Below are 25,669 nucleotides of genomic sequence, written 5' to 3'. Positions count from 1 at the left end.
AAGTAAAACACTCTAGATTTTGGATACACATTTAAGGAATATATGTAGGGTGAAGGAAAACATAACTCAATATTACAAGTTCATAAATTGGAAACAAATACCTCTACTATGTATCACAATACAAGTTATTGTCATACTTGCTATCCATAACTCCTAAATTGGAATTTATGCTAGAAAATGGTAAAGCAAACCAAAATTTTCAGAATAATCTACATGATTTTTAAAAGAGATTAGTCTGGGAATTCTAGCCTTCCTGGCTTTCCTGACTGTCAGCTCCAACCCATTAACTTGGGGAATCTGCCTGGATCTATATGAGTTCCTCTTGTCTATACTGTGGCCTGGAAATATCTTCAAGGCAGTAAGCTGGGGCAGTCATAGGGCTTACCTCGTTTGCTTCCTGTCCCTCAGAGATCACTGTCCTTCATTGCCTAATGCCAAGGGCCTTGAAAACTATTGTTTCGTGTGCATTTTGTCTGGTATTCTGGTTGTTTCAGGAGGAAGATTAAATCCAGCCTTTATTACTCTATCTTGCCCAGAAGTGGAAGTCAGAAAAGAAGTGCAAGTGTTTATGGGGTAAATATTTCCAAAAAACTTTTAGAATGTATTATCAGACCAATGATTTGGAGGACATAAAGAAAGAAACTGATTTCTAAGAGTCTCTAAAAATTAACACTTTGGAAAAAGAAAGATCAGAATTCTTGGACTTTTCTAATATTAGCATTTAAACAGAAATATTAAAATCAGTCAACAAAGATATATTTGCTTTGTGTATTCAAAATTCTACAAAGGACACAATTTTCTAATGGGGAATTAGATCGGAGAACAGTGCTGAAAGGTACACTGATGGATCACCTCCAACCCCTCCTCTCTCTCTCACAATCACTCATCAGTGTTTCCTATAATCTCTCTTGAAATCTGAAGACCTGGAGCTTACGAAGCCTCTGCTTCTCTGAATAGATAGCTATGATTCTTTTAGGAAAAGTCTTTTGGGTTTAGAAACATTATTAGTCTTTGAAAGAAGCAATTTATGGCTTTGTCCCAAGTCTTTGTCATAAATGTCCTTTTATAGTCTGAGGAAACTTTTGTAGACCTTTTAAGATTTCTTGTTTCTTCCAAAGAAATTCATTCAGTCCTCACCTTCTGACTTCCGTTGGCTACCCAGTTTCAGACCACATTGCCAGCCTCCCCATGAATGGCCCGTCTGCTGTAGCCTGAAGCCCAGGAGTTGATTCCTGCCTAGTCCCTGACCAACTAGTGTACTCAGTGCCCAGGTCTAACTCCCTGATTGGCTTAGGTCCTTACCCACATTTATTTAAGCCAGGTATTTCATCAATGTTCAGTTTCACATAAACATATTGCTAGACTCATCTTACCTAAATCAGATACTCTCCCACTATCCTGGCCCTTTCTTGAGAAGTGATCAATTCAAATACATCTTCCTTCTGTTCTAATAGGGAACCAGGGAATTCTTTCCAACAAAAATAGAAAATGCAAATGAGTGAAAAAACGGCTGTGACTCCAAGTCCCTTTACTTTCCTGTAAGAAACAAGCTGTTTTACAGTAATTACCTAGAAATACATCCCTTACTCTTGGGGTTGAAAACAACTTGGCAAAATGTTCATATATTATCCATGTTCTGTTAGAAAAAAAAAGCTAGAAAATATTATGTTCATCTTTTGGGATGCTGGAGCTTGCTGTTAGTGTCCAGTGATCTTAGCATGAATACACATTACTACAGAGATGCCAAGTGCATTTTCACATTTATTTCCTTAGAGAGAAAAAAAGTAGAAATAACGCATTCAAAATATTCATTGAATTGACCAATTTAAATACCATCTTTACATGATTATATTTGAATCAGCACATTTGTTCAGTGTAGTATGTTTAGATGTGGGTTTCCAAAAATGGAAATAAAATAAGAATGCCATTTTCATGGCCTAATATAAGGGCACAGAACTATCTTTGGTTTTACTTTTTTAAATTTTATTATTTTATATATTTTTTATTGATTCTAGAAACAGAGGGAGAGGGAGAGAGAGAAACATTGATTGACTGCCTCCTGCATGTCCCCTATTGGGGATGGAACCTGAAACCTGGGCAAGTGCCCTGACCAGAAACCAAATCAGCATTTGATGCATGGTACAACACTCAACCAACTGAGCCACACTGGCCAGGCCTAGTTTTTCTTTAAAAATAAATTTATCTAATACTGGAAATAAATTATATTTTCTCTAGCTCTGGATACAAAACACCAGTGAAATAGAATCAGAATGGGTTGTTATAGATAGAGAATGCCTATTGTTTAAAACAGAAATCAAGCTATATTTTAAATACAATATAAACAAGTATTTAATCTATAAACATATGCTGCATGTATGTTTATATGTACATTTTAAGTGTCCTAATTTGCTACACTTATAAACATGACTAAAATATAGTTCCAGGATTTTCCAAAGATCACATATTTATGTCACAAACATGGGGACATTATAACTGGAAAATAAAAGGAAAAGGAGTTCCAACAACAGATGACATAACTGAAGGGCAAAATGCTCTTCTATCACAGGCCTTAACCTTAGTCTAGATATTATGTCTCAAACCTATATTTCCATGTTTATGTGGATATAAAAAGGTAAGCAAAATTCTTTTAAAACTGCAGGATTAGGTGTTGTCTCTAGCAGGGATCTCAACCCTGCATTGGTGGGTAGGGGTTGGAAGTGGTCAATGAGGGGACATCTGTAACACTTTTAACAATAAAGATAAATTAAAAATAAAATAATACTTGTCCTTTTTTGTCTTTTTTCTAACAGAACATAAATGGGGAATTTTTAAGTTCATTCTGGGCATCAGAATTTTTAAGGTTCCAGGTGATTCTATTTTGCATTGGTGGTTGAAAACTACTCTACATTGTCAAGTGAATTTAATTGGCACAGCAATAATCAGGCTATTCTTTTCTTATATATCCTTCCACTTAATTAAAAAATGTCAGAAAATTTAGAGTTTTATAAGCAATGACAAAACAAATAAGTGAAAAATCATACCCCCAAAAGAACTCAGCGATATATACCTTTATTAAAAAATTACTTAGGGTTATAATCGAAGGGGGTTTGGGGTCTACATACCCACTTCTTCAACATACAGGTAAGAGAGTGAGGTTCAGAGCTGGAACATCTCTGGCTCAGGTCCCACAATAAATAAATGGCAAAACCAGTGCTAGAAAACAATTCCCAAATCCCACTAAAAGGCCTCTAATATTGTGTGGCCTTTTCCAATCTAGAGATGTCTATTTCCATCTATATCACAATCCAGACACTATCCTAGGCATAAGGAGAGAAAATGAACCAGCTATAGGGACTTCCTAAGGAGTTGTATAGTTACTGAGAAAAACAGGTTGGTGAGAGATTACACACACACACACACACACACACACACAATGAAGCAATAGCGTAGGTTCTAAATATAAACAAGCTAATATTTATTCTAAGTAGCTTAGAATTAGATGGTTTCTCTCACTGAACCCTCACAATGATTTTTAGACCAACTAACTTCAACATGCATAAAAATCACCCAGAGGCCTTGATAAAATGCAGGTTCTGATTCAGTAGTTCTGGAGTGGGGCCTAAGAGTCAACATTTCTTTAAAAAAAAAACAAACTCCCAGTGATGCTGATGCCGTGCACCCTTGGACAACTCCTTGCATAGTGGTATTTGGACCCCGGTTCTCCAATTTAGCTGCCCATTAGATTCCCTGAGGGTTGGGGAAAGTGAGGGCTGGGGAAGTACCTGATTCTCACTAAAAACAAGGAAATTCAAAGGAATCTGGGCCTCTTCATTCTTTAAAGTCCCCTATGTGGTTTACATGTGCAGCCAGCAGTGAGAAACACTCCCTTTCAAGTAGGAAATTTCCCCTTTCACAAGAAAGCTGAAGCTTCTAGAAGGTCAGTGGATTACCTACGGTCACAGGGCTAGAAAGTGGCAGGCTTGGAATTCAAATGTGGACAATTGAAATGCTGAGCCCATTTTCATAGCCACTCACTAGGTTTTCTATATTTTTATAGTTGGGTGACAAGAACCAGACAGCAATACAATCAAGGTTATAGTAATGCACCCTCTTCCCAACTCTGAAAAAATGAGGAAATGTTCCCATCAAGGGCCTATGGGGTTTGTGAGATAAAGGCAGGGAGACCCAAGGTTGGCGGTGTGGTGTGTTGGGGACTAAAGGATTAATTCCAGAGAACTCTTTATGTATATTTGTGCCCCGCCAGCATGGCCAAAGGTGAACCCAAGTGGGGGCAATGAAAGGATTAAGAATAGAGAAGGAAAGCTGGAACTCAGTGGGGAGCCAGCAGCATCACGGACTACAAGCCGTGTCTTTATTTTATAGCTGATGCCACGAGGCAAAGTAAGGGCGTGGTCAAGATGTTTACAACATTCTGGTGGGTTTCGATCCTACTCAATGACATGCACCTGATCAAGCTTTGTTTACTTGCAGCCTCTATCACTCAGGCACGTGGGGCCACGTGTTCGGACCACAGGTTCAAGCTTACAACTACAGCTGTTGGCTATAACTGTGCTGGGAGGGCTCTGCCCTCCAAGCTGGGACTTGCACGTGGCCACGAGAGGACTGTGCCCTCTCATCAGTCCAAGGCTTGAACCTGTCCCAACACTGTAGCTGCGCCCCACATATTCCTTCTCTTTTGTTTTTAAACACGTCTATTTACATTATCCAAAAACTAAAATTATTCAGCATAATCATAACATCAAAACCAACTTTTGGCTATTAACAAAATATTCAACTCAGCAACATTAATACAGCAACAAGAGAAAACCAAACGCTGGCTATTAATAACAAAACAAAGCCAATGCAATACAGCAGTAAGAGAAAAACCAAACTTCAGACATTAACATTTTCAGGATATCTTAGAGTCCTTAGATTTGGCTGCACAAGACTTTACAGAAGACTGGCAGCTAACCAATGCTAACATAGCCATAAACACGACTGAAGGAGTAGCTTCCACTCCTTGCTTTTCTGCCCTTTGCTGGGCCTCAGTTGTTAGCTTCTTCAGCTGACCCCATGTTGGTATCTCAGTCCCTTGAATGTGGCCTTCGTTATCTTCTTCCACACCGCAACTCTTAGTCTTTTGAACGGAAGGTCAAGGAACCTTACTGGGTCCCCTGTGGCGACGCACGTCCTGCTCTGGCACCCAAATCAGCTGCTCTGCTTCCTCTGGATTCTGAGGATCAGGCTGCTTGGACTGAGTTGGCTGGAAAGGCAGCGGTAAGGTCGAGAATACAGTCCCCTCTACCCGGTGAGACCAGGGCTGGCCCTGCTTGAAGTTTCCCTGCCTAGGGGGTATTGGATTATTATTAATATCAGTCCTGGAGCGGCATTCATTTACCCAATGCTTTCCTCCCCTGCATCTTGGGCACAGTCCAGGCTGCTTGTTTCCACTCTTCGTAGCCTTTTCACTTCCATTTTTTTGCTTTACAGTCCTTAACAAAATGTCCTGGCTTGGCTTTAAGCGTCCCGCTGACCAGGATTTCCATCCTTGACTTTTACAGTTCCCAACTATCTCTTATTTTCTACCGCTTATTTTCTCCTGCTTATTTTTATCTGTGAACTATAGGTAGGCTTGGCTGCCCCTGCCCAAACCTCCCTGGGTTGCAGCCCTCATAAATTTCACACCTTATCTGAACCCGCAAAACCCCATGAGGTCCAGTGCCTATGAGCAAGCAAATTACCAAAATTTCCACCTGTACTATGTTCTACTTCTAGTTTTCCACTTAACCTGTATCTATCTTGTTTTCTATTTTTTATACTTATTTTCTCAAGAAATTTAAAAATGCTTTAATAAGCATTGTCCCATGTTTTACACCGAGCTATTACCAAACCTCGGCTCCTAACCTTACTTTTGCTTTCAGCTTTTATTTTCCTACTTTTTCTTTCTACGCGCGCCTTACGGGGGCCTCCTTTCACCTAACAATTGTAGTTCCCCCGAACTCAGGCCCTGTCCGAGCGCCACTTGTGCCATGCAAGCATGGCCAAAGGTGAACCTGAGTGGGGGCGATGAAAGGATTGAGAAAAGATAGACAAGAGAAGGAAAGCTGGGACTCGGTGGGAAACTGCTTGAACTACAAGCTGTGTCTTTATTTTATAGCCTATGCTGGAGGCAAAGTAAGGGCGTGGTCAAGATGTTTACAACATTCTCGTGGGTTTCAATCCTACTCAATTACATGCACCTGATCAAGCTTTGTTTACTTGCAGCCTCTATCACTCAGGCACGTGGGGCCATGTGTTCGGACCACAGGTTCAAGCTTACAACTACAGCTGTTGGCTATAACTGTGCTGGGAGGCTCTGCCCTCCAAACTGGGACTTCACGTGGCCACAAACCTCTCATAGGTCCAAGGTTTGAACCTGTAGCCTCGCCCCACATATATTTATTTATTTTTTAGCAATAGCTTGTTTGGTGTTAATCATTTTACAAAGAAACTGAAGATTGTCATACTGGCTAATCACACAGAAAACCAATTTTCTTGTAAATCTGCGGATTTATAGACAAATCCTTGTAGACAACCACTAAATACAATTAAGCTGATCCCACTGTGCAAAGCCACTGTGCCCAGCAAGAAAGACCTTTCACTCAACCGCCTTAAAGCATTTCCATTCCAGTACCATGAAGAAAAAAAATGCCAAACAACATATTTCTCCCCTAAATTCCCCAGATTTGCATGAAACATAAAGCAGCTAACATTTCCAGCTGGTACGGAGACAAGCTGTTCTGAAACCCAAGGTGGCATCACCAAAATTTAACATAGCCTGTGATTATGGTCTGAATGATGAAATCCTGCTTCAGCTGTCAAGATATGATTTTGCAATATTTACATATGTATTTATCTACTGAATTCTATTTAGCTGCGCATGGGTTGCCCCAAAATATTATTATCTTCACAGATATGCAATCTTCTATCTTCCATCTTGATTATTAGTTTGATGAAAATGTTATTAGAGAGCAATGAGATTTTTAAAAAATAAAGTTCTAGTTGCAACTTGACTACTGCCTTCTTTTTTATTCTATCTTCTAACTAGTTAAATTAAAGTAAATTGAAGGAAACATTGAGGCAAGCTGTAAACAAAAATATCTTTCAGCAACAACAGCAACAGCACTAAAGAAGTAATAATCAAATAGAATCACTTTGGAATGTCAGCAAATAAGCCAATTAGAGGAGAAATGAAAGACACACTCAGAAAAGTGCATGCATGCTGGAAATTCCTCTATATCTGTCATCAATATCCTATGACCCTTAGTACATTTTTGGCCTTCCAAAGACTTTAGAAGCTTTCTCTTCTGGCCAAGTTGAAAACACCCATTCCTCCCACGTGCTCCTTTAAACAACTAAACAACTCTGGGCATAACACAACAATGGGAAGTCTCTGAAAGGTAAAAAAATGAACCTGGGCTGCCTAGGGACATTGGGGCTTGAGGAACATCATGGCATTGAGTCTCCCGGTTTCCTTATTGCCTCCCACACACCCTAATAGGGCACTGCAGAACCTCCAACCCCAAAGCAACCGCACAGACAAAAAGGTCCAAGGAAGGTCCCTGGCCAAAGGACTGCGAAATAGCTGGTCTAACTACCAAAAAACCTTTTTTGGCAACATTTACTATCAGGACCCACACAGAAGGCTCTGGGCATGCCAGCCTGGCCTTCTAAAACCATAGTGGTGGTGGCCCCACTCTTTGAAACTGTTGTGGTGGGAGGGGCAGCCCTGATAATCTGAGTTGGTTCAAGATCAGTCATCTATTTTCTTGAAAAATAGTGCACATTCACAGCTAAATAGCTCTACAGTCCCATCCTGTAGAAACTGGCAGTGTTTCTGCTTGTATAATCTTATAATGTCTTTATTGAGGGATAGTCTAGCTACATTATGCCCTTATGTTCTCTTCAGAACACACTTTATAATTTTTTTTGCAATATGGACAGGCTGTAATTTTCCAAATCTTAAAGTGCTGGTTACTTTTTGCTTAATAATGCTCCCCCACTCCCAATTTATCTCTCTTTTCTTGTGTTTTACATGAGTATTCAGGAAGACCAAAGCTTCATTCTCAATACTTTACTTAGAAATTTCTGCTAAATATTCAATTTTGTTGCTTGCAAGTTCAACCTTCCACAAACTAGTAGAACACAATTCAACAAAGTTATTTGCCACTTCAAAACAAGGATCACCTTTGCTCCAATTTTCAATAACCTGTTCCTTATTTCCATCTGAGACCTCACCAGAATCACCTTTAACATTCATAGCTCTACCAACGATCTGTACACAATTATTTATATATTCTCTAAGAAGATGGCTGCTTTCTACTTCAACTCTCCTCTTTTCTGACCATTCACCAGAATCATATTCAACACCCATATTTCTACCACTAGTCCCTTCATGACAATCTAAGCTTTGTCTAGTACGTACCTCAAAAGTCTTCCTGCCTCTACCTTCACTCAGTTCCAAAGCCACTTCCATATTTCTTTTGTATTTGTTACAGTAGCATCCTACTACATGGAAACGAAATTTGTATTAGTCAGCTTGGGCTGACATAAAAAATACCACAGACTGTGGCTTAAACAATCGAAATTTATTTTCTCAGTTTTGGAATCTGGAAAGTCCAAGATCAAGGTTCAGTTTCTGGTGAGAACTCACTTCTTGGCTTGTGGGTGGTTGCCTTCATGCTGTGTCCTCACATGGCCTCTCTCCTGTGTGTATGGAGAGAGATAGGCCAAGCGAGGACACAGCATGAGGGTAGCCGCTTATAGGCCAGAAAGAAATAAAAACGTTCTCCGATGAGAAAAATTTAAGAGAATTTGTTGCTAGCAAAAGACTATAGATGGAATTTCCCCTCCTTTTCTCTACTTTTTATGGCTGCTGCTGCTTTCTCTTTGGGATTAACGCATTTTTTAAGAGGCAGAGAGTTGCCAAGGAGTCATTCAGGTCATCCTATATTTGTACAATAATCATTGGCTTCGTTTCCAGAACAGAACAACCACATGACAAAAATGATGCATAAGCAAATTGACGGTTCCTTGGCTTTTTACACTTTCCCTCTCAGAGCACAATGTAGCTATAGAAATCAAGTCTTTGGTAGATAGATTGGAAAAGCCATAACCTAAAAGTTAATCTTTAAAGAATGTTTAGGATTCTGAAATACAATGCAGGTTTTTAAATTTTCATTTTAACACTTCTCGTGTGATTATTTAAGAATTAAGACTTGTGCCGAGCAAGGGGAATCTACATAGTAACTACTTGGATAGAGAGGTATGTGGGAATGATAGATAAATAACCAGATGTAAGTGAGTTGAATCAGAGCAAAGTGCCTATAGACGGAATGTAAACATGAATGAAATAGAAGGCTCAGAGGGAAAGATGTAGCTAAAGGCTCTTAGTGTCTGGCTTGCTGGCAAGGGTGGCATTCCCCCTGTCATCCTCACACATGAGAGCATACACAACACACTCCTTATCTGCCTGCACACACACGCACACACACACACATGCACACACACACACACACACACTTATTCACTGGGACTGCCAAGGTCTCTCAAGGAGATGCATTCAAGGAGAAATACCCCTTTATACCTCCCTCTCTGAAAAACCTATTCTGACCAAGAAGTATATTTTCCATATTTCTCTCAACCCCATTCTAAAAGAAAACATGATGTCGCCGACCTAAACTTCTCTAGACTCTGGATTTAAGCATTTCCAGGGCTTTCCCTGTCCTCTGAGAACTGTGTCTCTCCCCTACTACTCTGCCTGCATCTGAGCATGGTAATTGACTACCTTGCCTCTCTCTGGTAAGTGATGAGGGCCACTCAGGCATCCTGTGCCAAATAGATGCCCCCAGAACCCCCTCTAATTCAAAAGTTGCCAAAGCTTCTTGTTAGCAGGTGGCCGCTGTAATATCCAGCTGTCGGAACAGCTCCTCGTTGGCACGACAGCTTTCATTGAATTTTTAACTGCTGGAAACAGTGTCCGGGGTGGTTCTCAAGTGTCATGAAAATTGGTTTCACCACCTGGACCATGTTTTCAGACGCTCCACTTGCTAGATGAACAGGACGGGAGCACAAGGAAGGGAAGGGCACTCTGGCACCTGCAGGAAACTGTGGAAGTTTTATGGCTCTGTGGCCTTCCCATCTTTCTGAAGAACTAAATCTGATTAAACCCTTTCTGAACAAGGCTTCCAAGTAAAAATTATCAACTACCATGTTCTTTGATTTGCTGATTCATCAAACACTCAACATACAATGCTCTTAAGGTACTCCACGCTCTGTGGGGAGAAATGAAAAGCAAACACTCTGTCCTCAAATAAATTCCAGGCTACTGTGAAATAAACCAATAAAATACTATCAATGGAGGAGGAGCTCTGAGCAACAAAACTCACTGTGTTGTGAGCAGAGGACGCATCAGGAAAATGTTCAGGCTGAGTGCTGTGGGACACGTTGGAATTAACCCGATGGAGATGTGTTCCAGGCTGAGGGGCAGCAATGTGCCTGAAAGCTTCCAGCAGGACAAGAGAGTGGTGTGAGATGGGCCTTTGAAGGTAAACAAAGCCTGAACTATGAAAACTTTAAATGTGTGCCTGTGACACTTTTTAAAAATTTTTTTAATTCTGAAATAATGAGACATTATTGAAGCATTTCAAGAAGGTGTTAATGAGTATATGTCACAGGCGTGACTAGTCCTGGAAAAGACACAAGTCTAACATATTGTCAGCTAACCTGGAGTTAATTAAAAGAATAGGGACCACTTCAGAGCAGTGGTTTCTCAAACTTGTCTGCACGTTGGAATCTCCTGGGAGAATTTCAAAATGTGCAGATGCATCTCACCCCCAGAGATTGGGCTCGCTGTGGCCTGAGTTTTGGAATTTTTACAAGATCCTCAAGTGATTCCACTGTGCAAGCCAGTTTAGGGACCATTGCCTAGAACAGTGATGGCGAACCTCTGACACGCGTGTCAGTGCCATTTCTGATGACACGCGGCCTCTGAGGCGGCCGCATGCCGAGGATGAAACATTTATGTTATTTAAACTATAAATATCACGAAATAATGTTTTTTTCCTCAAAGGGACACACTACTCGAGTTATGCTCAGTTTTTTGGCGAAGTTTGAAACACCAAGCTCAAAAGGTTGCCCATCACTGGCCTAGAAGGAAAAGTAGAGTTAGAAGAGAACAAGAGTAAGGAGAGAAATAGTCAGAGTAAGGAGAGAAAGTCAAAGCATTCGTGGAGGAAGAGCCTGTAAAGGAGAAAAAGGAAACTTTAAGGTGGAGGAGAACTGAGGAAGAGTAACTTCCTGGGGAAGGGAGAAGAGAGGGACAGGACAGGATAAGAACATAAGGACAGACAAGGCATCTAGAAGGACTTGAGTGGCCTTGCAAGGGCAGTTCTGAGACAATGGGTTCTAGATTGTGACGGGTTCCAGAGTGAATGGAAAATGAGAAGATGGAGATGATTCTCAACAAAGGTACCTACAGAGAAAGAACTGGAAACTTCAGTAGTGGAGGAAAAATGGATCTTCTTTCCTCCATTACTCATATCCTTCAAGGTTAGCCATAACTTGTATCTTCTCTATATTTCACACCCAAGTAGTCCCCATCAACCCTTCATACAAGTTTGTTAAAATTTTCTTCTTCCTAGCACCTGACCATGCTGGCACGTTAAAAAACTGATTCTGCTACCAGTACTTCATTCTCAGCTCTGCGTGCCTGTTGTGTTTCCCACACAAGTCCGATGGCTGGAGAGAGTGGTTAGGACTTGGCATGTAGAAATGCAAGTGTGCTTTCATTGTTAGGGGAGGTCTCTGTTGCCTTGGAAACCAGTGTGTGTGGAAAAAGCAGTGCATTTTGTGGGCAGATGACAGAGCAATCAGGTATGCTATGTGTAAACACTGTGCATCTGTGTGAAGAAGCCATGGCCAAGTTTATTGGCAGTAGGACCAGAATATGGTTTTGGTATAAGTCACGTGTTCGCTAAAGTATATTTGCAAAATGTCTTTTGGGCAGAGCAAATATTATAAGGATCATAACTTGGTGAGTTTTCCTTTGTATCCATTCCTCACCGAAAGCACAGCCAAAAGTGAGAAAGTCTTCCACACATTCAAGTCTTCCATTCATTGTTTCTGAGTAGTCTAAGATGTGTAATATTGCATTTGTAAGTCTTAGTTATGACTTAAATCTATGTTAAGTTTGTAGATTGATTCCATAAGTCACCTACCGGCTATTAGGAATCTGATGTTTTTATCGCTAAGGAAAATAAAAGCATTCAGGCTCCTTAAGGGAAGATGGAAAATTACAAACTACAGTGGCTATTATGTCCTTGGAAAGATAAAAACTGTTCTTGTATATTACTTTTAGGAATTTTGGAAAGGACTGATTCAAAAACAGCAACCCTAAAAGACACCCACCTGCATAGGGTCATGTCAGCCATAACCTTTTATTTATAACTTTCCCTTATAAGAAAAGGAATATCCTTGTAAGTAAATTTAATATACTTGTCTGGGTAATTTCTCCCTCATTTACACAATAAGTATTTTATTAACTAATAATGTTGTTCCTGATCTATGAATACAAGAATTATAAGAAATTATCCTTTCCCTCAATGAGCTTACAATGTATTAGGGGAGATTCATAAGTGGGGACATTCCTTTAGCCATGCTCATGTTTGTGTTCTGTGTGAGCACATACTCCTGAAGACATGTAAGCAACCCTTCATGTTTTTACATACACACACCCCAATTTTAGACAATCAATGGTTTGATTCCCCATTTCACATCTCTATCAAACTAGTATTGTGAGGAGGATAATTCTGTGCTGATTGTTGGGCATTATGGGTTGGTAAAGTCCCATGTCTGAAGAAATGACAGTCAGCCATCCAAAATGGTGCACTATCTCCTGTTCCAGTATTTCTATGACCCTCTGAGCATTTGCATCGATCATTAGGTAAGCAAAGCCTGGTTCACAGTTGGTGTCTATTCCTGTCAGGACCCATTTGTAACCCTCATGGCTACCAGCATCAGTCTCTCTTGGGACTTTCCCCAGGGAATCTGCCACAAAGCCATCTGCAGTCTCTGTCTTTTGCTGGCAGACAAAACAGCTTTTATTGATATGTTGGGCTTCAGAGGATGCAAGAGGAATAAGCCTGGATGCAGTCCATCTCTGCATTGTTATTGCTCCCCATATCCACTCATTTCACTGACCCAGGTGTTTACCTTAAACTAATCCAGAAGATATCTGCTTGTTAATTCTAATCAAATAATGCAAATAGTTTCTTGGTTTTGTTCTTCCTCCACATTGACTACTTTCTTTGTGACCAGAGTTTCTTATTCTGAACAATTGCCCCTGAACAATTTTTCCCTTTCTAGGCAGCTCTGAGGCTAGTGGCTGAAGCTCAGCTTTACCCAAATTGGACCTTTGTTTAGCATCAAGACCCAACTCAACATTTCTTTTACTTTCATTTTAACTATTACAGATAACAATAATCAAAGGTTTGTATGTTTTGTCTTTTTATTTTATTTTATTAGTCTGTATTTCTTATGCACCAAGTGAGCCAACTCCCCAGGAGTTGGATCCATCGCTAAATTCCATTGGTAACTTTTGCCTTTAGTAACTTACTGTAGCTGTTACATACTGTGGGTGACCACATGGCCACCCAAAAATCAAAGATTCTTCATTCTCACCCTTTCATCCTTTCTCTCCCTGAACCACATGTTTCTCTTCCCAAACCACATGTTTCTGTGAGCCAGGGCCATTTGAGCAAATCTCACTTCACTGACACCATCCAAACAGGTTCTGGTACTGTTTCCAATATGTGTGTGAGAGGAGGGGGCGGGGATTCTCATACCAACAAGTAATTCTCAAGATAATCCCGAATGTCCTACAATTCAGCTCAATTCTGAAATTACCTACCCAGAGATAGCACTAGACTCCATAGGTCAAGGGTTAAGTCCTACAAGACTGCCCCCTGCCACTTTAGATGCCAATTTCAAGCCCAGGTTGCTACCTGTACTTCTGATCAACTGGCTACACAACAGAGGTTTCCAAGATCTCCTCCTGTGGTTTGATTACTAGATTACCAGTTTAATATAAAAGTATATAACTCAGGAACAGCAGGATGAAAGAGATGCATCAAGCAAGGTATGGGGAAAGGGCATGGAGCTCCCACCACCTCTCCAAATGGGACACTCTGCCAGCATTTCTATGCCTTCACCAACCCAGTTCTCTGAACCCTCCTCTTGGATTTTTATGGAGACTTCATTACATAAGCATGACTAACAAATCAGTGTCCACTGGTAATTGATTCAACCTCTAGTCCCTCTTCCCTCTCCCAAAGTCAGAAAATAGGATTGAAAGTTACAACCCTCTAATCACTCTGCATTGCTGCTTAAAGGCCACATGGCTATGGAGGTGCAGGGACGAATGCTGATAATGAAGCAAGAGAGTGCAAGGGAGCAGGAGCGAAGCAAGGGAAAGAACAAGAGTTTCTTTGTCTGGGGATCTTAATCTTCCAAGATGTCATTCTTCCAGTGGCTCCACCCCCTAGCCAATTATCTTTCTCCCTAGACTGACAGGAAAGCACCATCCCTATGTCACCCTGACTTCACTGCACATGCTCCTATCTCTCTCTCTGTTTGATCCCTTTCCCCAGTGATATGCAGGGAATGGACAAAGCTACCCAGACCACCATGCTTATAATGTCTGGCCTCTCCTTTGCTCCTTTCCTATTATTAATATTAACTAATTATGATGATAGCATTATTAACATAAAAGTATACATGTATATACATTCACATGTATATCTATAAAGATAAGTGACATGCAATATGAAAGTACTGAGATAATATGGGTTATTTAAGGAAGTTCCTTGGAGGACATGTATATTTATTTAAACTCAAAATTGAGGAAAGGAACTTCTGGTTTTAAGATAATAAAGAAACACATTTTTGTGTTAGGATATGTCTCAACACAGCAAGGTGACCACAAAACAAAATCTTCAACTTCAATAAAACCAGAGACATCTATTACCTCAAACTACAATATGTAAAGCAAGTAAAGAAGTAGAAATTGATTTAGTAAAGTATAAGAAACTGAAATGCAAGTCTTTGCAGAAAGAAACACTATTATAAAACAAACAATTAAACCCACAATATCTATTTAGTCTTGGGAGTTGGAGTCACAAAAATGTCATGGAAGGTGGGATGAGGAAGGGGCTGAGAACAGGGGAAATGGTTGAAACCCTATGTAACAAGTGGTTCTGTCCCTACCCTAGTCTGAAAGGAGAACAAAATGATAAACAGACAGACAATGAGGGGAAAAAGACGTAGAAGTAACCATCAATTCAGTATCTTTAATATTTGCCTAAAATAAATTTCAGGGGAAAGATTGAATATAATATATAGGAGAAAATTGACAACAAAGTAACAAAAGAAAATTACCTAGAACTCAAAGACGTAAGTCCTGACCAAACCGTAAAATTTCAGAACATCGAGGAGAAAGAAAAATCTCTGAATATTTCCAGGGAGAGAAAAAAAATGTAACAAACTAAGTTTTTGAAATAAGAAAGACATTGAAGCTCTTGGTAGTATATTGACTGCTGGAAGATGATGGAGTTATACTGTCAAAATTTTAGTTAAAATGAGTTTTGAACTAAAATCCTCAACCAAGTAAATTGTCATCCATCTGTACGTTAAATGGAGCTATCAGACCAGCAATGACTAAAAATAACTCCCATCTTCCTGCTCTTTTTCTTAGGGTGCTTCTGGGGAATATGCCCCCAAACTGGCAACAAACAAACAAAAACACCCACACAAAAAGCACACCAGGATGACAGTGACCCCAAAATAACATCACAGTAGCCTGTTTGAGTGTTGCTTCCCAAACCTCCTTCGGAGAAAGACTTGTGGTGTTTTTTTTTGTCGTTTGTTTTTCTCAACCCATCATGGATCAATACTTTGCAAATTTTAAGAAAACGATCATGATCTGGGATAGTGTGGCGATATCCTATTGCTACAGAAGTTCCTAAAACTCACTCTCAATTTCTGCACTTATTTTGTCATGGTTAGGAAGCAAACAGTCCTCTCACTGGCACCAGTATAAATATCTTATTGAAATAAGGAAATAAATACCAGGAAACAGGTGTATAAGAAACTGTGTGGGAACGGAATGAAGAACAATCAGCAGGGACTACCGTTTTTGATATGTCACATTTTGCCCAGTAAAATAAGAACTAGGAACATATATTTTATAAAAATTAAAAAAGAAATATAGATTGCGAAGCAGAGGGAAATATGCTGGGTTAGGGAGGAATAGATCAAGCTGCTTGGAACTGTAAGGTACCTTTGCAGAAAAGACAGAGATAAATATTGGAGGCAGGCATATGAAGTGGGAGATTATGTGTAACCAGGGCTGAAAACCCATGGGGAGAAATTCATTCTCTCCACCAAGGTTTACAGAGTGCATGCTTCTCTGTACTAAAGACACAATGGAAAACAACCCCCTGCTGCTGTGCAGATTACATTCTAGTGGCGGGGAGTGTGGCCACTGGAGAGGTAAGTAAACCATGTGATCTGTCCAGTAGGCTAAGTGCTGTGGAGAAAAAAGGAGTGAAGGAGGATGGGGCAGAGCAGGTGACAGTTTTAGTTCACCATGTTTCTGTATGCACGTGAGTCTGTGCTTTGTCCCAGGGTCTGGGAGTTTTACCTTTTTTCCTATGAAATCTAAGAAGGAGAGAGACCCTGGGGAAATATAGGAAATGAGGTTTTATGGGATGTGCGTGCTTGGTGTAGTATTTTGACTGAAACTGACATCATGAATCAAAAGCAAAGGATTCTTAAAAGTAGAACCTCTTATAACCCAGGAGGTAAGTTTTCCTCTTCACATACAAGAAAATAAATATTCCCAATTTAAAATCCAAGGAGTGTGTGATTACTGATGGAAGATGAGAGAGGAACTGAAAATGCCATAAGATGACACATTTGTCCTTGAGTCCAAGGAGGCAGGGTGGACATCAGATGCAGAGGGACCCACAGAACGTTATCCTCCTTTTCCTTCTAGCAATTTCAGGAATGAAGAGATGGTGCAGGAGAGGATTGTAGAGAGCCTTTAAAAATTTTATTTATTTGTTTATTTATTTTTTAAATTTCTCTATTGATTAAGGTATTACATATGTGTTCTTATCCTCCTATTGCCCCCCACCCCACCCCCACTTATGCCCTCTCCCCCCTGGTGTCTGTGTCCATTGGTTAGGCTTATATGCATACATACAAGTCCTTTGGTTGATGTCTCCCCCTTATCCCCACACTCCCCTATCTTCCCTCTGAGGTTTGACTGTCTGATCGATGCTTCTCTGTCTCTGGATCTGTTTTTGTTCATCAGTTTATGTTGTTCATTATATACCATAAATGAGTGAGATCATGTGATATTTATCTTTCTCTGACTGGCTTATTTCACTTAGCATAATGCTCTCCAGTTCCATCCATGCTGTGCAAATGGTAAGAATTCCTTCTTTTTTACTGCAGCGTAGTACCAGTTTTTTAATCCACTCATCTGCTGATGGGCACTTAGGCTGTTTCCAAATCTTAGCTATGGTGAATTGTGCCGCTATGAACATAGGGGTGCATATGTCCTTTCTGATTGGTGTTTATAGTTTCTTAGGATATATTCCTAGAAGTGGGATCACTGGGTCAAATGGGAGTTCCATTTTTAGTTTTTTGAGGAAACTCCATACTGTTCTCCACAGTGGTCAGAGAGCCTTTTTGAGCTTCCAATTTGTACCAGCAACTGTCAGGCACTCTACATAGAGTTTCTCATTTAATTTGGTAGCACTTGAGACTGGTATAAGTAAACTAACACCTAAAATGGCAAGTAACTAGGTGGGGAAAATAACGGCAGTCTCTGAAAACCAGAAGTCAAACCTGGTCTATGTCAAAGGAGCACACACAAAGATGAAGTGGATGCATCTTGCAAGCAGGGAAAGCAGGGTGTTGTCCATCTTTGTTCCAGCCAGGCGAAAATGTAGTAACACCCCTCCTCCCCGCCTCCTCCCACCCTGCACAGGGCCATCACCTGGAGGAGTTTCTGCAGGTTCTATTTCCTGCTGCCTACAGGCTGTTGGAATTGTGGGGAGGTGAAGAGACAAGCGGGTGTACACACAGAAAGAGGGAAATCCCTTCATACTCTTGGAATAGTTAAACGACAATCAAATGTTAAAAAAAAAAATACAAGTTTGAAATAATACTTCTCTCATCCCAAACTGATATGTACAATTTCCTTGTGTTGTCTCTCTCTTGACCTAGTTTTATCTAAAATGACCGAACCCACAATTCTTTTCATTATTCCTGATAGTTTACAACCAAGGCTTTTCACGCAGTTTTGATGCATCTTTTGCATAGGCTCTCGTCCCCAGCACCAATTGTTTGGAAATGATGGTTCTTGTTTTCAATGTGAATGAACACCAAGGATGAAGTAGGTTGGTGCTATCCAGTGGAGACCACACTTAACTATCAGGAGAGAAAATGCCACTAAAAGTAGAGACTTGGGGAAGCCACAAAAACTCACACAGGGACAATGACTCATAATTCTTTGGAAAAACACCACTGTTTCTATAGAAAATAACAATGTTAGTTGTTAGGGGAATCTCCAGAAACAACATTCTGGGACAAAGTCCTTGATATGTTGTCCATCTTATATATTATAAATCCTGGGACCTCATTCCTGGGAAAGTGCTGGTAAATGCAGCCAAGACCAATTTAGTGTAAGTATCTGATGCAAAATGATACCGAGTTGACCCTCTCTTTGCCTTCCAGACATCTATGTGAGGTGGGTGATCTACAATACTTTATTCTGAATGCTTTCCCTCTGTTCTGGGCTAAATTGTTCCCACACAAAATTCATATGTTAAAGTCCTAACGTCTAGAACCCAGAATGTAACTGCATTGGAGAAATAAGAGTTAATTGAATTAAAATAAGGTAATTTGGGTGTGCCCTAATCTAATATGTCTGTTATTCTTAAGAGAGAGAGAGGGAGGAAAGAGAGAGAGAGAGAGAGAGAGAGAGAGAGAGAGAGAGAGAGAGAGAGGAGGAGAGGGAGAGAGAGAAGGACAAAGACTAGCATTAAGGGAAGACAATATCGAAGACACAGGGAGAATCCAGCCATCTGTGAGCCAAAGAGGCCTCAGAAAAAATCAACCCTACCTCGTGTTTATAGCCTCCAGAACTGTGAGAAAATAAATTTCTGTCCTTTATCCACATGTCAAAAGCCTTTATGGAGGAAAATATAAGGACCGGATTCCAATGTCATAGTACCCTTCAGAGTTTCATGACATTTTATGTTCCAGGTCCCCACCTTTCTTTATATAGCTTCTGATGATAGTTTATTTGTTGGTTTTTAGTAGGATTAAGTTACAAGAAGAAAAAAGGTGGCTGGGAAGGAAGATAATAGACATGCTGTTCAGAAAGGAGCTAGCGAGTGCAGTCATTGAAGGCAACTCTGCTTCTACTGACACTGAAATGATGAGCAGCATAAATCTCAGCATGCTGAACAGGCTCACTGGCTCGGTGATTCTCTCCTGAAAATGAGGAGTGCTTCTGACCCAGGTCCAGTTCACCAGAAATCCTGACTGCACATCAATAGCAATAAACACAGAAAGGAAATAGCACCTGGTTTCAGCTGGGCATCTCTACCATCTTTTCACAGTTGGATGTTGGCCGTGCTGAGATGAATAGGATGAGTGCTGATGCCTTACTTTTTTCTTTGCATAGCACCTCATTCATGCCCTGTGTGCTCCTACATGTGCGTGCTCATGTGTGCGTGCACATGCTCATGCACACACACACACACACACACATGCACATGCACACACACACACACACACACACAAACTTCACTATGGAAAAGTTCCTATTGGGAATCTTATCATCTAATGTAACAGCTTCATGACAAAGGCAGTTAAGCTTTAATGGGTATGTACTCCTCAATGCTTGATTGTTTAATGGACTTAAGTGTTACATTCAAGTCACAGCATGTTGATGAGCCCAACAAAGTAGTTACCACCAAGAAATCGTATATTCAGAACAGAGATGTCAGAAACTGCACAAATCATTTGGAGTGAAGTCCTCTCCTTTTACTGCTATTAGAAAAAGAGAGAGCTTAATAAAATCAGTATTACCAAACAGTCTCATCCATTAACTAAAGGGTAAGGAAGGAAAATTTATGTCAGTCTTTGCTTTGCTTTGACAGGCATCCAATTAAGTAATATTTTATGAATGTTTTATATGTAATCTAAATTTGGTATTCCAGCATTGGCCTAACCAGCCTTCATACTTCTCTATATGCTCTTCAGCCATTAAAACAAACAAACAAACAACAAAATAAACACTACCCAAACTGTAACTGATAGGTCACTTTACTTCTGGCCTACACAGACAATCTCATCCAGGTTTCCTCGTGACCAAAGAATTGGAAGGAATCGTAATGGGTTATCAGGTGAATCTCAAAGAAAATAATTTAAACTATCCACAAAAATAATAGTTGTCAATGTTTTTCCTTTGTTTTTAATTTATTTCCAGGTATTTTACAAAATCCTTTAGAAATTCACCCTTGATCTGGCTAAACTGCTGCAGTAACAAGAATTGCCATCATCTCGGCATACAGAGTTCTGAGAGCTGTATCAGAATGATTCTTACTAAGAAGAATTCATCCTGATAACTTCAATCACTGCTGCCCTCCACTTTCTATTGCTAAAAAGGCCAGAATATCATTATTAACAATAATCCATATTTAACATTTGTTTGGTGCTTTATAATAGCACCAGAGGCCCGATGCACGAAATTTGTGCAAGAGTAGGCCTTCCTTCCCCCAGCTGCCAGCACCAGCTTCCCTCTGGCACCTGGGATCCAGGCTTCCCTCGCAGCCCCAGCTTCACCCGGAAGGTCATCCGGAAGGATATCTGGGCTAATTAGCATATTATGCTTTTATTATTATAGACTAGTGGGCGGGGGGAGGGAGGGTGTCCCTCAGCCCAGCCTGCACCCTCTCTATCTGGGAACCCTCAGGGGATAACTGGCAGTCGGACATCCCTCTCACAATCCAGAACTGCTGGCTCCTAACCACTCTCCTGCTTGCCTGATTGCCCCTAACTTCTTCTGCCTGCCAGCCTGATTGTCCCTAACTGCTCCCCTGCTGGCATGATTGCCTCTAACCACCTCTGCCTCTGCCCCACATCTGGGACCCAGGATTCCCTCCTCCAGCCAACCACAGGCACCCGGGATCAGGCTTCCCTCCCTCTGGTCAGCCATAGGCGCCCAGGCCGGCTGCAGCCGCAGGGGATGGTGGGCAGGTAGCTTCGCCTGGGCTCCAGCAGCAAGTGCTAGTGCCCGGCACCATGGAGTGGGCGGCTTCTCCTTCTCCCAGGCCACAGCCAGCTGCAGGTACTGGTGCCCGGGACTGCAGGGTGGGCAGCTTCTCCATCTACCAGGATGTAGCCATCCGCAGGTGCTGGCACCTGGACCGCAGGTGGGCGGCTTCTCAGTCTTCCCTGGGATGTAGTGTGGGTGACTTCTCTGGCTGGCTTTGGCCTGGGATCATGGGACAGGCAGCTTTTTCATCTCCTGGGCCGCACCCAGCCTCAGGCGCTGGGGCCTGGTTTCTCCATCTCCCCTAGGATGTGTGGCAGGTGGACGTGAGGCTTCTGCTGCTGGCTGCGGCCTGGGATCCCGGGGCAGACTTCTTCATCTCCCAGGCTGCAGCCAGCCTCAGGCGCTGGTGCCCAACTTCTCTGACCTCCACAGACCTGGAGCGGCTGGGGAGCGGGGCTGCCACCATGTTTTCAGGTTAATTTGCATACTCACTCTGATGGGCTGGTAGCATAGCGGAGTGATGGTAATTCGCATGTTTCTCTTTTATTAATGTAGATAATCCTATATACATGATTTCATTTGATTCTGAAATAACTTTAGGACATTTTTAAGGCAACTGTTAGTCCCCCCATTATCTGAGGATGGCTGGCTGTTCAGATTCACCCGGATCTAAATGTTAATATGGGAGTGATTTATTAAGGAAGTGTCCCCAGAAGCAATTGGAAAGGAAATAGTGAATTAAGACGGGGGGATGGGGAAAGCTAAGTGAGGATGTGGTGTGAGGCAAAGTCTCAGACTCAGTCCGATCCCACAGAGGAACTCTGCGCGTAAATGATGCCCCAAAGTCTGTATTGACTCAGTCAAAGGCTTCTGTGTTCTGGCACCAATCGGGCATCAGCTCACGGCTGCCCAGACCTGGAAACTCGCAGGAACCTCCCTCCCTCCTTCCCATGTCCTGAAAAGACCTGGGGGTTCTGTGTTGGCAGGAAAAGCACACAGAAGCCAGGAGTGGTCAGGGATGGGCAAAGCACTGAGAGTCTCCTCCACCCATGTGACAGCAGGGGGCTTGAAATTCTCCAGGTGCTCCTCGTTTGCTTACGTTCCCAGGCGCCACTCAGATGCTTTGTCTCACCCTCCCCTGCTGTCCACTGGAGCAGCTCCTGTTCATGCTCATTCAGCACAAAGCTTACCTTTCCTTCAAAGCACTTTCCAGCACCATCCCACGTACAAGTGCTTTCTATCTTTTCTCCTCTTTGATGTACACCAATATTAGGGCTCTTATTACATATTATCTTAAATACGTATGATCTTTATTGGCTGGTGTTTGTTAAACTCTGAGTTCATGAAGGGCAAGGCTGGCAACTTATTCATGTCTGTAAGCTCAGGACCTTTCAGAGTCTGGCTGATGTTCAATGCACACTTACTGAGTACACTTAGCCAATAAACTTAAATCAACCAGTGGGAAATCCAGTGATTTCTCCACTGTAGGCAGGTGGGAAAACCTTATACCACTTTTTGTAAGTGTACTTGTACTCTCCCCTTTTAATTTCTCCATGCTTTTTGTTTTAATATAACAAAATCACTTACCATGAGATCTATCCTCTTAACCAATTTTAACCCTATAATACGGTAGTGTTGATTACAGATTCAATGTGGTACAACAGATCACTGTAACTTAATCACCTTGCATACCTGAAATGTTATGCCTATTGAATAGCAATTCCTCATCCCCCTTCCCCACACAGCCCGAGCAACCAATGATCTACTCTCTGCTTCTGTGAATTTGACTGTAAGTGGAATCATGTAGTCCTTGTTCGGGGATTGGCTTATCTCACTTAACATCTTGTTCTCAAGTTTCATCCTTGCTGTTGCATATGGCAAGATTTCATTATTTTTAAGGCTGAATAATATTCTACTGCATGTGCATACCTTATTTTCTTTATCCTGGTCACCAGGAAATGTTATTGGCATTTAGTGAGGGGGAGAGGGGGCATTTATGTCAAATGAAGAAATGTTCATTATGAAGAAATGTTCCTTCCCTAAAATACCACCAACATGCCCCTTGATACATACATGTCAAAATATCTTATAAACAGAGATCTCCAAGGCTGCAGACCAATCAGCATGTAAGAGTCATGAGTAGAAACAAGATACAACATAAAGAGCACAGATAGGCATTACTGTCAGGAACCCCACCGAGTTCTGGTTTTGCCCCTGACTCCAGTGTGTAACTTGGACAAAGTCTCTTATCCTCCCTAAATTCGTCAAGAATAATGGGGATAGCAACACACAGCTAACAGAATGGGGCTGAAGAGTAAATGATAACACATATGGTAGGCATTTGAAAAGGTACATGCTTACCCCCTCCCTGTTTTTTTTTTTTTTTTTTTGGCATATCAGCCTTGAGTCATTTTTCCATGAACCTGGGATCTTGTCGATGTCTCTAAGAACAGGAGAACAGCCCCATTAAAAAGTACTTGGTATCTGCTTGAACACAAAACATGTTTAGTCTACTTATTTTTCTCCTTTCTGTTGGAAAACGGTTACTAGTCATTTATTATTGAGAAAAGTAAAAAGCTTTTAGGTCACATAAACAAATGGTACATTGAGTGGGGAGATTAATAGCTATGAAGCTATGATTTAGGGGTGAAAAGAAGAACTACAAGGCAGGATAAAAAGCCAAATACTTGAATGTCTATGTTACCAAACCGAACTTGAATTTGCTTCTTGGTGAACAAGGAACTAGACATTGCAACAGTGGTTGCCATGCAAAGAGAAATTTATTTGCAGCAAATAAGGAGCCCCTAGGGAATAATTTCCAAAGCCGTGGCTCCCCGAACCTGGGAGCTTCTATGTGTCTATTCTAGTGAACTAATACATATTTATGAGGAAAGTTTCATCACAGCATGTAGGGGTGGCATCAGGCTGGCACGTGCACAGGAGCAGGTCATGCTTCTTCATGCTGCCCATGGTCAGCAACCCCAGAGGCTGGGATTTCACTGTTATAATGAGCTCTTGGTCTCTGCGCTTTCTTCGGTTGTTTCCTCAGGGGGCTATCTAAAGGCCCTATCATTTCCTGGAAAATATGCAAGCAGCACAGTTAATGGAAACTGTAGTAACTTTTTCAGTTTAGCTTGGGATGATCTGCTTAGCATGGAGTGCCTAGTTAGCTTAGGGTGAACTACTTAGTTTGGGGTGATAACCTAGAGTCTAGCACTGCCAATAAATGAGGCTCATAATGGTGCTCCTGAGTCATCAAGAAGAATGTCAAGAGCCCGGCCAGCATGGCTCAGTGGTTGAGCATCGACCTATGAACCAGAAGGTCATGGTTTGATTCCCAGTCAGGGCACATGCAGGTTGTGAGCTCGATCCCCAGTGTGGGGTGTGCAGGAGGCAGCCAATCAATGATTCTTTCTCCTCATTGATGTTTTTATCTCTCTCCTTCTCCCTTCCTCTCTGAAATAAATAAAAATATATATTAAAAAAATAAGAATGTCAAGATATAACCTGTATACAATGTTTAACAAAAGCAAAGAACTGTGTGGAAAAAAGCTTAAAGTATCAATATTTTTAAAATGCATTTTCATTATTTAAAGTGCTAACCATCAACTAATCTGGAGACTCACCTATATGAATGAATGTTTCTCTCAATAGGCATAAATCAAATCAAAACAACATTTTATATACCATTTATTTATTAACGTTAAAACAGAGAAGAGCCAATAATATTAGGGGACTTGTGCATTGTTTCTATTGTCAATAGTTTTATACCATGATGCATAGACTTGGTGAAGCCTAATAACATTGAATAACAAAAATCCAAAGCATTACTGTTGTAAATCCAATTAAACCTAATAAAAAGATAAAAGAGGTGACTGCTACTCCCGAGGATAAAGATTTTACAAACGTAAATAAAGGAATTTGAACCATGACCCCTACTTTCCCATAAAAGCAAAGATGAAATGCAAAGAGAAATCCACAAGATTTGAGTTGGTAGTTCAAAGCACTGGCTAGCTATCAAAGTCCCGCCCAGGAAAATACAGACTAAGGAAAGGCAGAAGGAAAGTTTCCCCAACTGTAGTAGCATTGATTCAAGAATTCCAGACCTAAAATGTCGGTTCTGGATAGAACTTCAACATGTGTTGACCAGCCCACCCACCTGGCCCTCCACTCGCTGCTGCTGCTGCAGTCTTCCACGTGGGTCACTCAGCAGAGACTTGGCCCTGGAGCAGATCATTCCTGTTTTGAATCATTCTATTTGAACATTCCTTCATG

The sequence above is a fragment of the Eptesicus fuscus genome, chromosome 19 (genome assembly GCF_027574615.1).
Source record: "Eptesicus fuscus isolate TK198812 chromosome 19, DD_ASM_mEF_20220401, whole genome shotgun sequence".
Classification (NCBI taxonomy): Eukaryota; Metazoa; Chordata; class Mammalia; order Chiroptera; family Vespertilionidae; genus Eptesicus; species Eptesicus fuscus.
Note: the sequence above shows the minus strand (reverse complement) of the source record.